We start from the raw sequence: 14,008 nt of genomic DNA on the forward strand, positions 1-14,008 counted from the left end.
TCTTCTGCTACAGAGGCAGGGGTGCTGCTACAGAGGCAGGGGGAGGGATTTCTTCCCCTGACAGGGCATCCCTTCCAGTGGCTGGTACCAATGAAGGGGCTGGTGTAGATGTGCCAAAGGAAGGGGTAGAATGTTGTTGACGATCCCCAATCAGGGTGGCATTAATGTCCCTCAGCACCTCCGTTAGGGAGGCCATGTTGGTATTGTGGGCCTCCCACTAATCACGCATATCCCTGTGGATGTCCCTCTGAAGCTGCTTGGTCTCCTGGAGTTCTGCAGGAACCTGGCCAATCACTCCTTAGAACTCCTGATATACCCTGGGGACATGGCTGATGGTGTCCTGGCCAAGAGCATCCCCAGTGGCCTCACCCCGCTGGCCCATAGCATCCCTCCCATACACCCTACCCCTGACAGCCCTGTGCCCTTGCCACAGGGTACTCTCTCCCACTGGTTCCAGGACCATCATTGTCAGAGGTGTTGTGCTGCGACTCAGGATCCTGGACTGAGGGGCACAAAATGGTAGACACCGTCCTTGGGACAGAGGTTGGGGGGTAAATGGCTTCCTGTGATGTCGAGGCAACCGGTCTGGAAGGGGATTTAGTGGCCACAGTGACACTCACTATTGGAGTCTGACCAGTTTGTCCAGATGGGCCAGAACCGCCCTCTATGTCCAAGAGTGTTGTGTTCACTGAGGACTTAATCCGGAGGGTTAGTGGCAGTCTCTTCCGTGGGCTCTGTATGGTCAGTGGCAGCTCGACCTGTTGATGTGAAACGTACAATGTTACTGGTTGTATTGTGACATCTACCTCCAAAGGTTTACAATGACATTTTGAAATGACCTTATACATAACTGATTTGCAGGTTATCCTATTTTGACAGGTACCTATGATATTGATTGTATTGACCTGACATTTGTAAAGCATGCCGATTCCATTTAATTCAAGCAGTAAAATGTTCAGGTCATTAGCACATGGGAGGATGGGCTGAGAATTACATCTTGCCACCAGTGCAGGCAAAACAGTGGCTAGGCAAGACATGGCTTTGACCATTTTGAGGCCTAGTTGATTGGTAGGCAGGCAGACCCAGGACTTTGTTGTATATGTGATTGGAGTCATCATGTGGTCAGTGCTTTGTGAATGGTCTGCTGCCAATACCATTCTGCTTATGCATCGGGAAGCCTTTAGGATCATTGTTTTGCACACTGGGTAAGGTGTCCTTCCTGTCCTCAATAGTTTCATCTTGTGTCAGCAGGTCAAGATAGAGCGGTAGCCAGACACATCTCTGAGTTGAGCATGATCTGTATCTTGGTCTCTCCCAGGTGAGTAAACTTGAATTGAGAGTCAGCAGGCAAGGGTTTTTGGACAAGTGATATCTGTTCTGGTGTTTGGAGTCATTGAAACAGTGCCTCCTGGGATTTGCAGTCATGTCACTCTCCATACTACATACACTTGCCAGATGGTATCCTCCCAGGTGAGTGAACTTCAACTGAAAGTTCATTAATGGATGGAATTGGGCAAGTGAACATTGTTTTTGTGTTTGGAGTCAGGGAAATAGGGCCTATTGGGTTTGGGATTCCGGTCACTCCCCTCCATCCCCCCTCAATACATATGTTATGCTCACAGATGAGTAAACTTCATTTGAAAGGTAAGACACGGGGATTTGGCCATCAGAACACTGTGCTTGTGTTTGGAGTGGGAGAGACAGGGCCTCCTGGCCTTAGCAGTCATGTCACTCCCTTTACTTCATACACTTGATAACTGTCATCCACACAGGTGAGTTCACTTTATTTGTGAGTTAAAGAAAAAGGGTCTTTGGAGAAATGAACACTGGACTGGTGTTTTGAGTTAGTCAAACAGTGCCTTCTGGGAGTTGTAGTCAGATCACTCCCTCTACTACACACACTATACTAATGGCATCCATCCAGATGAGTACACTTCAATTGAGAGTTACCAAACAAGGGTATTTGGACAAGTGGACACTGGTCCGGAGTTTGGAATCAGAGAAAGAGTGTCTCTTGGGAGTTGCAGTCAGGTCACTCTCACTAATCCCCAATACTTGACAAATGTTATCCCCCAGGTGAGTAAACTTCTTTTAGGAATTGACAACCAATGGTCTTTGGACAAGAGAACACTGTGCTGGTGTTTGGAGTTACAGATACAGGGCCTGCTGTAAGTTGCACTCATGTCACTCCATCTAGTGCACACACTCGACCAATGTTCTCCCCTTTTGTGAGTACACTTTAATTGAAAGTTCAATAACAGATGCATTTGGATACGTGAACACTGTGCTGGTGGTTGGAGTTAGAGAAACAGGGCTTGCTGGGAGTTTCAGTCAGGCCAGTCACTCTACTTCCCAACACTTGACAAATTGTGTCCTCCCAGGTGAGTAAAATTTATGTGTGAGTTTACAAACATGGGTATTTGGAGGAGGAAACACTGTGCTGGTGTTTGGAGTTACAGAAACTGGGCCTGCTGGGAGCTGCGGTCATGTCACTCACTCTAGTACACACACAATACAATTGTTATCCTCCTAGGTGAGTATACTTCATGCGTGAGTTCACAAACATGGGTCTTTGGAGAAGAGGACATTGGACTGGCTGAGCGGAGTAACAGTAATAGTGCCTTCTGGCCTTTTAAGTCATGTTAGTACCTGTACTAGACACACTATTCATATGCTATCCTTCCAGGTGAGTACACTACAATTGGGAGTTCACAAACAAGGGTATTTGGTGGTTTGAGTAACAGTGCCTGCTGGAAGTGTGTTGTAGTCATGCCAGTCCCCGTACTACACACACTTGACAAATGTTAGCCCCCCAGGTGGGTACACTTCAATTGGGAGTTTAAAACTAGGGTATTTGGAGACAGAAGCACTGGTCTGGTGTTTGGAGTTGTAGAACAGTGCCTGCTGGGAGTTCTGTATCATGTAACTCCCTGTAATTCACACAGTTTGCACAAATGTTCTCACCCCAGGTGAGTACACTTCACTTGTGAGATGCAAAACACGGGTCTTTGGACTGGTGGGCACTGGGCTGGTGACTGGAGTGACAATAAAGGTGGCAAAAGGTGAACAGTAAGCATGCATGGCATGGCATTTTGGTGACATTATTAGTGTTGTGACTTACCAGACTTCACTCCCCCAGGTATTTCTGTCAAGCCCTCAGGATGCAGGATGGCCAAGACCGTCTCCTCCCAGAGAAAAAGATGTAATGGGACACTAAGAGGGCCACCACTATTCTTCTTGACCTCCAGTTGGTGCCCGGAGACCTGGGGAACGGACCTAGCCCCTAAGGTCGTTCCACCTCTTCTTGATGTCCTCTGAGTACACTTTAATTGAGAGTTAAATAACAGATGCATTTGGGTAAGTGACCACTGTGCTGGTGGTTGGAGTTAGAGAAACAGGGCTTGCTGGGAGTTTCAGTCAGGTCAGTCACTCTTCTTCCCAACACTTGACAAATTGTGTCCTCCCAGGTGAGTAAAATTTATGTGTGAGTTTACAAACATGGGTAGTTGGAGGAGGAAACAATGTGCTGGTGTTTGGAGTTACAGAAACTGGGCCTGCTGGGAGCTGCGGTCATGTCACTCACTCTAGTACACACACAATACAAATGTTATCCTCCCAGGTGAGTATACTTCATGTGTGAGTTCACAAACATGGGTGTTTGGAGAAGAGGACATTGGGCTGGCTGAGCGGAGTAACAGTAATAGTGCCTTCTGGCCTTTTAAGTCATGTTAGTACCTGTACTAGACACACTATTCATATGCTATTCTTCCAGGTGAGTACACTACAATTGGAAGTTCACAAACAAGGGTATTTGGTGGTTTGAGTAACAGTGCCTGCTGGAAGTGTGTTGTAGTCATTTTGGTGACATTATTAGTGTTGTGACTTACCAGACTCCACTCCCCCAGGTATTTCTGTCAAGCCCTCAGGATGCAGGATGGCCAAGACCGTCTCCTCCCTGAGAAAAAGATGTAATGGGACACTAAGTGGGCCACCACTATCCTTCTTGACCTCCAGTTGGTGCCTGGAGACCTGGGGAACGGACTTAGCCCCTAAGGTCGTTCCACCTCTTCTTGATGTCCTCCTTTGTGCACAGGGTGGTGCCTACAGCATTCACTCTGTCGGCTATCCGGTCACACATCCCCATTTCTCTAATGAGATTAGTGTACTGGACTTGGGATCCAAACGATTGTGGCTCTACTCTTATGATTTCATCCACCATGACTCTCAACTCATCCTCAGAAAAATGTGGCTTTTTTTTAACTTGACATGGTGGATTTAAAAAAAACAAATACAAAAGTGACAGTGACTTGCTAAAGAGGGGATGTGCAAAAGGGTGTAACTGGACACAAGTTTGTGCAGAGTGTTGTATGGGTTGGTTAAAAAAATGGTGCCTAGTATCTGTGCAGTGTGGAAAAACATTGCTCTGCCTTCTGTGTGTGGCGTTGATGATGCAGAGGATTGTGGTGTGTGAAGTGGTCTGTATTATAGTGCCCTTTGCAGGTGTTTTCAGAGTGCCAATGTGTGTCAGCTGTGTTGTTTTCAAATCCATCCAATGCGCCATTGTGTTTTACTTTGTTGACCGCAAACTGCTGTGGTTTGGACTGCCATGGGTGCCTGCCACTGCGACTTTGGGCTTGTAATACAGTCAGTGGTTGGTCGCTGTCTGTCCGTGTTGGAGGTCGGACTGTCTTTTTCTGGGATTCCGCACCACTGCCAGTCTGCCTTTTTTTGGTTGGTGGTCAGTGGTCCTGCTTGTATGACTCGTAATACGGTGGTCTGTAATACTGCCAACATGGTGGTCTTTTTAGGACTGCCAACATGGTGCTCTGGCTGCCAAGTTCGTGATGAGGCCCTTAGTCACAAAGTACATTGGAGGTGGCAGCAAGTGACTTCATTTGTTGAATATTCTCTCGAACTTCAATCTCCGTTGCAGAGGCAGACTGCAATGGAGATTGCTTGGTGGTTCTTTCCACTGTGTTACCAAGAGTAACTGCTCTGCCTTTGCAATGGGATGATAAATATTCAACACACCTCCAATTACTCCTTGGCTGAGAATATTTCTCCTTACAATAATTGCACGCACTATATTTTAAAAGCCTGTTTCCCCTTTTGAAGAACACATACTGGCCTTGTCAAGGGTTTTCCATCTTTTGATGAACTGAAAAATAAACACAAAAAAATATTATAAGAGTGTGTAGGTAAAATGGTCAAAATATTTTCATATTTTTAGTCATTCCTCCTGAAGAAAGAAGAAAAACGGTATTGGGTGTTAAAAACTGTTTACTTAAAACATTTATTAATGTTGTTCAACCTAAAAAAACCTTATTGTTATTTTTTCCTGTTTTGAAACGAGTTTGTGGTTATGTGTTTTCATTTACTTTTGTGTATTATTTCACCTTTTAGATGGTTCCTTGGTTTGTTGACTGTTTTTTGTGATGTGAAGCTGGTAGAGTTTGTGTAGATCTGACGTGGAGCTGTTTGGTCATGTTTGTTGTACACCTGCAATGTGATTGGGAGTGTTTTAGAATAATGTTGAAAATATATATATTTTTTTAATGCTCCTGAAGAAAGATGAAAAAATATATTTGGGTAAATGTTAAAACCTGTTGACTTACAAAGTTTGTTAATGCTGTTCAACTTGTAAAAACACAATGTTATTAATCCATGTTTTGCAAAGAGTTTGAGAGTTTTTTATTGTGGAGTATGAATTGATATTTTAGATGGTTCGTTGTTTTGTTGACATTTGATTTTGTTGTGAAGCTAGTAGATTTTGTGTAAATTTGATGTGGGGTTTTCTAGGTGTGTTTGTTCTATACCTGTGAATCGAATGAGCTTTGTTTAATATGTATTTTTTGTAACCTCATGGGGTTTACACTTTTTAGGTTTCTATGGTTTAATTTTGTTGTATTTATTTACCCCATTTCTGTTATTTTTGGTTGCTTCAACTGCTGCTTCCTGTCCTATTTGTGTTGATAGGTGATTAATCTTTTCCTTTAATGAGATGTGTATTACAACATTCTAAATGGGAAGAGAAAAATGTGTTAAGTTTTTCCCCCCATCCACTGCCCAGTACCCTTGCTTTCTAGGCACTTGGTGAGTTAGAATAGTAAATCAGCACCCCCAGCCACTATCCATCATCCTGTCCATCATCCTGTCCAGTCCAGCTGAAGTTTTACCTTCTCAAGTTTCGTGCCAAGAGTCAAGTTTGTGTTGGAGAGGGCCACAAGGAGTAAGGAGGGCATCTCAGGAGGCTGTTGGTGTTGGCTGAAGAGCTGGCCAGGCGTCATGGTGGGCTGATGTTTTGCGGTCGAAGCTGCAGTGCAAAGAGACCGACTGGTGGTGGCTCTCGTTGATTTTTGGTGCACGTGGCACAGTTTCAGTGAGAACGGGCTAGGTTGCAGTCGTGAAGAGTCCATAAGCTTGACTTCTGAGGCCGTGAGCCACACCAAGGGTCCAGGACCTGGGAGGCATCACTTGGGGGCAAGGAACTCACTGCAGCTGGGTCCAGGAGCTCTTTGGAGAGCCTTTCATGTCTCTGAGGCTCAGATAAGGAAGCCAGCAGACTAACCCTTAGAGTCACTCTGGGATTCTGGGTTCAAGATCAAGTTGCAGGTCCAGTTCTTCTTCCCCATGCAAGAGGCCAGAAGGTAGCAGGTCAGCACAGCAGGGCATCAGTTACTTCAGACGAGCAGTCTAGCAGAGTGGCAGTCCTTGTAGCAGCACAGTGGTCCTTCCTCCTAGAAGAGTATCCACTGGTCCAGAATTCTACTAAAGAGTTGGTGTCTGAGGTCCAGGCCTCTAAAGTGGGGAGAAACCTTGAGGCATGCCTTTGAAGTGCACTGCCTTCCTGGTTCCAGACTAACTACAGGGGGTATGCTGCCCTTTGTGTAGAGACAGGGCACAGCCTATTCAGTTGTAAGTGGGACTAGGCCGTGCTCCTCCCTCCCATTCTGCCAGTGATGGCCTATCCAGTCACAATTAAGCTGTCCATTGTGCGCTGTGTAGGTGGTATACACAAAGTCCAACTGTCACCCACACCCATTCATGTGGTCCACAGACAGGTTGCAGGCACCAAGGGCCAGATGTAGGAAACAGTTTGCGACTCGCAAACGGCAAAAATTGCCGTTTGCGAGTCGCAAACCGGAGTTTCCTATGCAGAAATGCATTTTGCGAGTCGGAACCGACTCGCAAAATGCATTTCCGACTCGCAAATAGGAAGGGGTGTTCCCTTCCTATTTGCGAGTCTGAGTGGTATGCAATACCATTTGCGACCGCGTAAGCGGTCGCAAATCGTATCGCAGTTACCATCCACTTCAAGTGGATGGTAACACACTCGCAAATTGGAAGGGGTCCCCATGGGACCCCTTCCACTTTGTGAATGGACCCAAAAATATTTTTTCAGGGCAGGGAGTGGTCCCAGGGACCACTCCCTGCCCTGAAAAAATACCGAAACTAAAGGTTTCGTTTATTTTTTTAAGTGCAGCTCGTTTTCCTTTAAGGAAAACGGGCTACACTTAAAAAAAAAAAAACTGCTTTATTGAAAGCAGTCACAAACATGGAGGTCTGCTGACTACAGCAGGCCTCCATGTTTGCGAGTGCCTATACTCGCTATGGGGCTGCAATTTGCGACCCACCTCATGAATATTCATGAGGTGGGTCATTGCGACCCCATAGCGAGTCGCAGTCGGTGTCTGAGACACCGTATTGCATTGCAAATTGCGACTTGCAATTTGCGAGTCGGATGGACTCGCAAATTGCAAGTCGCAATTTGCAATATTGCTACATCTGGCCCCAAATGTCTAAGGCAAGAATATGGCAACTTTCTAAAAGTGTCATTTTCAGAATTGCAGTTTAAAATCCGACTTCACTATAAGTTAGGATTTTAAATTGCGATTCCAGAGACACCAAACATGAAGGGATTGCCTGTTCCCATTTCAAAATTGCACTTATAAAATGTAATAAGGTAATTCCAATGTTATCCCATGGGAAAGGTAGGCCCTGCAGTACTGAAATCAAAATTTGAGAGTTTTTCAATACCAGGACATGTAAGACCTAAACATACATGTCCAACATTTTAAACTGTACTCTGCCCATGGGGCTGCCCAGGGCTTACCTTAGGGGTGACGTATTGGTATTAAAAAGAAATGTTTTGGGCTGGCAAAATGTTAATTTTGCCAGGTCAAAATTGGCAGTTTAAAAGTGCACACCCAGGCTGCAGTGACACACCTGAGAAATGTTTAAAGTGCTACTTAAGTGGGTGACACAATCAGTGCTGCAGACCCACTAGTAGCATTTAATTTGAGTTTCTATGTAAAAATGGTTTTAAGATTTTTTTGTCCTATTAATTTTTTCTGCCTCGATTAAAAAACTGTTTATGTGTGCTAAATGTATGCATGGAAATGGTTAATTTAAGATAATACTATGTATGTTTGTGGTAAAGACGTGAGGTAAAGGTATATGAGCTGTAAAGACTGTATGGTCAAGGAATGCATTGTTGTGTCATATAACGCTCTTGTGGAATTTCTGTCTTTAACTCAAGGTGGACACCCATTGTCCTCTACCTAGAGAGTGCTTTGGAAAGATCACTGAAGAACGGTTCAGCAGTTTTTCCTAAATGCGATAGAGATTATAGGGAGCCATTGTTTGCTGATGAATGAATGAATGAATGAAAGAAGAAGCTCACATATACTAAACAGAAGATGAGCAATGCTTACATTCATCTTACTCACCTATATTCATAGAACATAAATTATACCTAAGGTTCCACATAATATTTACCACATTGTCCCAGGGTGCTGACAGAGATGCCATTTTGGAGAGGTAGACCTGGTAAATGTGATCTGTTATTATTCTAGGAGCAAATGGTAGCACACCTGCAAAGGGTGGTGGACAGTATGTATGATTAGAGTGGATATTAAGCAGTGTGTTTTGGGATTACATGCATGCTTGGGGAAAAAAGTGTGTGTATTATAGAATGATAATATATCATGCTCCCGGCTAACAGGTGTATCACTTTATAATGGAATGCCCTGAATCTCATCTATGGTGCAGAGACACAGAAGAATGCTGAGTGGATGATGAAATGGGAGTGTCTGTATTGCGAACTGATCCTAAATTGATTCATTGTTTTGGTGTTTGAGTCCCAGGACTGATTCGGACGACTGCACAAGAAATACATATGTGTAATATATATTCAAAATTTTAAAAGGTGTATTGCCCCTATGATGACATTTGTAACTATGCTCCTTGGAATTTGCTTATATAACTGCATTGTAAGCTGGTTTGTTCTGCTGTCAGAGGGAAAAACCTCTGAATAATATTTTTAAACAAACATAGATGCATAATTTGGTCATCCGTTGCAGTGGAATTCCAGTAGCCATGAGTTTAGGTATTACCTTGTTGATATAGCTTAATTTTGTTTCTGCTGCTTGGCAGGTATGGGATGGGAGGTAAAAAAAAAAACTTAGGAAAAGAAACATAGCAGGGACAAAGTAGGTGAAGGGACATTAATGATATTTTGCATATTTTCTACAAATGCTCAAAACTGTCCTGTGCAATTCGAGAACAGTTAATAAATATTATTACACTGCATTATATTAGGGGTGAGTGAAGCTTGCGCAGTTGCATAAAAAACTCTGCGAGATTCCCTGGAATTCCGCTAGCAGGTGTCATTCGGGCATGCTCGCACTGATGTTTTTAATTCATTGATTTCTCAAGCACATCTGGCAACCTTAGCCCCCTGCAACATCATTTTTTTAAATAAATTCTTCTCCCCCAGACTAAATTGTACTACTATAGTTTGCAGTCCAAGACATTTTCCCTTCATCTTACACCTCTTACATCTCTCCTTTACTTTTTGCCTCCTGTTTTTGAAGTTTCGTCTCGTCTGTAGGAAGCTGGCTCTGTATATACTATATCAAAATGAGATATAGGCCCTCATTACAACCCTGGCGGTAAATCCCGCTTACCGCTGTGCTGATGGCTGTCAAGATACCGTGCCCGCGGTGAAAATCCGCTGCAGGTATTACGACCCACATCTCTTAATCCGCCACGATACAGACACCCACACAAGTCCGCCACACCAAAGGTCAGTGATAAACTGGCGATAGGAAAACCTACACCGTCACGCCAACAGAACTACGCCCACACTATCACAACCCACGAATCGATGCAGCGGTCATTCAACCGCAGTAATCCATTGGCGGCACACACCGGCGCGCTCACAATACACACACATTTACAATACACAACCACATTGGACAATTCAAAATACACACACCTGATACACATTAACACTCCATACCCACAACACTATAAAACACACACCCACATTACCCACAACCACTTACAACGATTTTCTTGGAAGAAGCAGAGAGAGTGAGAGAGAATAGCAAACACAACCCCAGCATCCACAGGCACACAACACCATCACTTATACAACATCCACGCACCTCATATAACACATACCAACACAACATATCAGACAGCACAACAGACAGCACCTCACACATCACCCACCCTACATAATGGCACCTCAAAGACACCCCAGGATTTCTGAGGAGCTGCTCAGGGTCATGGTGGAGGAAATCATCCGGGTAGAGCCACAGCTAGTTGGATCACAGGTGGAGCAGACATCCACTGCAAGGAAGATGGAGCTATGGCAGAGAATTGTCGACAGGGTCAACGCAGTGGGACAGCATCCAAGAACATGGGATGACATCAAGAAGAGGTGGAACGACCTACGGGGGAAGGTGCGTTCTGTAGTATCTAGACACCAGGTAGCAGTACCCCCACCTCCTCCCCCACAACTAACAACATGGGAGGAGCAAGTCTTGGCGATCATGCATCCTGAGGGCCTCGCAGGAGTAGCAGGAGGACTGGACTCTGGTAAGGCAAATATTTATTACTATATCACCCCCACCCTACCTGTATGCTATCACTAACTCCTAGCCCAACCCTCACACCCATCACCCTAACACCCCACAGATACCCCACTATCACAGTTCACACATCCCAATACCAAGCCCTGCATGTTGCACCAACGCATGGACCCCCATCACCAAAGCATGTCCAGTACAGATACTCACCCAGGCCCCAAAACTAATGATCACACAAGGCCAAAGACAATAAGCCAAGCACAGGAGTAGAGGGTAACTCACACATTGGACAAGATGGCACACACAGATACAATAACTATGCATTTACCCCCCAACAGGACCCCTACCAAACGTCACCGGACAGGAGGTACCAGACATATCTAGTCCCCCCCACAGTGACGACAGCATCAGAAGACTCATGAAATGCCAAGTGAGGATGACAGCAAGAAAGAGGAAGGAGTTGACTTGCAGGAAGATCTCATCAATTGCTACTTTTCATGAGTGTAAATATGTCATGTGATGTAATGACTGTGACTGTATGAAGAACTGTAGTTATTTGAATGTGTGGAGTAAAGGGTTTTGCAAGAACTAGGGAGCTGATACTCTGCAATATTCAGCTAAAGGGTGCTTGAAGAGTTAGTCTTTGACATATCCCGACCTTGATGTAGCTACTTTGTTTGTGTCAGTCTAATTGCAATGAAATTTCCTTTCCAGATGCTTGCTATATGATTTGTGTAATAGGTATGTTTTCAAGCCTTGTTTTGTCTTTGTACAGGTACCTTCACCAGGACATCCTCGTGTGTGCATTTCAGAGTTGTGACACTGGCATGTATCTGATGCAGTTCTGACATACGAAGTGGACATGGATTGCTCCAGGTAAAGTAGGTCACAGATTTGGTGTGTATGAGACCTGTGCCAAGGCAGCTTGAACAGTGTTTGAGTGGAAGGTCAGAGGTGCACATTGGACTTGTTAAGTGTGCTGTGTTGGGGCGATTGCATCATGTGTGTCACCATGTGGGCATGAAATATGTTGTTATCAAGTGCAAGCAAGGCATTCACTCTTCACATAGGTTAAACACTCTTTTTGAATGACCTGTATGTAGCTGTAGATGTGTTTCATCATTGCAGGCCACAGTGCCTGTGCCACAATACTGACATGTGTTTGTGTCATACCACCAGATGCATGGTCATTGGATTATGATGGGCCTGTGATCAGGGACAGTTGTACTGCCCTTTGTCTGTACCGTGGTTTATGTTATGTTGGATTTCTTTAATTTTGTATGTGATAAGGCTCAAGCTGGTGACACCATCCACTTTTTTGTTTGCCTATCCTAGAGAACAAAGTCTGACAAGGCCAATCCTCCAGTGGTCTGGGGGGCTGTACCTTGGTATGTGTACCTTGACACAATATAAGTCAGCCATTCTTGGCCATGACAGTCCAGACATTTCAACAGCCTATGTGCAGTACACAGGAATAAAATGAGCACACACTTTCAGCAATGTGTTTGTATGTGTTGGTAGTAATCATTAGCAGGACACTGTACCTGTAACATATTGTGTTCCTCATTTGCTTCACATGGTCTTACATGTATACATGGCAAAATGTGGAATAGAAGCAAGCAGACACTGAATTTGTGATAGGTGGATTTATTGAGCATGATTGAAAAGAACAGTGAAGGGTTCAGTCATGGTGGATGCAATCATTGGAGTAGATGCCCCACCAGTGAAGTCCAAAGTCCAGTGTACTCCTGTTCTGCTTTCCCACTTATCTCCTATCGGAGCTTACAGAACCTCTCTGGAATGCACTTCTGAGTTTAAAGAAGACATTTTTTGTTGTTAATTCCCCACCCACAAGTTCCTGAGAGACGAAATTAGTAGATTGGAAGCACACGTTTAAAAGTAGTCGCAGCAATGAAAGCAAAATGTATCACAGTACTTCTCAGTTGCAATGTACACAGCAAATATATATAACATAACTGCAAAGCAAAGCATAAAAGTCAAATTCATCACCGTATGGGCAAGGCGGTAGGGCCTAAACTCAGCTTCATCTTTCTGGGGTCTGCAAGTTGATGACTCCGGTCAACTGCGAGAAAGAGATTTTCTACCCAAACGGGAGACTGGCAACTGACGTCTCGCTCCAGCCTGAAGTCAAGCAGATTCAAATCTAACTCACTGTAGCCCAGAGTCATCCTTAAAAGCAAACTCAGTGTGAGAGCCGAATAACCTTGGAGAGGGGCCAGTTCTCATGAGCAAATTCGCTCTCAGACTGGATTGCGAGGTAAACACAAAATCTATGTGCTCTTATCAGCTAAGGTCTGGTGTGAAGAAAACAGCTTGGTCCATCTTGTGGAAAAACACAGCTTGGAAAAACACAGCTCCTCTGTAATGTCTCAACTGCAATGTCTAACCCTATGTTAAAGCCAATAGGCAGCTAACCTAAATATCAAATGTCATGTCTAATGTCATGTCAAAGCCAATAGGCAGCTAAACTGAATACAGAATGTAATGTCTAATGCCATGTCAAAGCCAACAGGCAGCTAAACTGAATACAAAATGTAATGGCTAATGCCATGTCAAAGCCAAATAGGCAGCTGAACTGAATCCAAAATGTAATGGCTAATGCCATGTCAAAGCCAATAGGCAGAATGGCTAACTCCATGTTAAAGCCAATAGGCGGCTAAACTGAATACAGAATGTAATGGCTAACTCCATGTTAAAGCCAATAGGCAGCTAAACTGAATTAAACATATAGGGGGTTATTCTAACTTTGGAGGAGTGTTAATCCGTCCCAAAAGTGACGGTAAAGTGACAGATATACCACCAGCCGTATTACGAGTTCCATAGGATATAATGGACTCGTAATATGGCTGGTGGTAAATCCGTCACTTTTCCGTCACTTTTGGGACGGATTAACACCTCCTCCAAAGTTAGAATAACCCCCATAATGTGCTACTGGTGAACATTGAGCAACTAATATGCGCAGTGGTGAAACACAAAGTCATTGGCCAAACACAATTAATAGCATCACAACTCCTCCCATTGGAAATGGAAGGTGGTTGAAGAACAGTCAACAGAGTAGATATGTGGCACACAAAGGAGGCCATTTTGGAAGAGGTCATTTGCTGGTAATG

This window comes from Pleurodeles waltl, chromosome 12, assembly GCF_031143425.1.
Source record: "Pleurodeles waltl isolate 20211129_DDA chromosome 12, aPleWal1.hap1.20221129, whole genome shotgun sequence".
Taxonomy (NCBI): Eukaryota; Metazoa; Chordata; class Amphibia; order Caudata; family Salamandridae; genus Pleurodeles; species Pleurodeles waltl.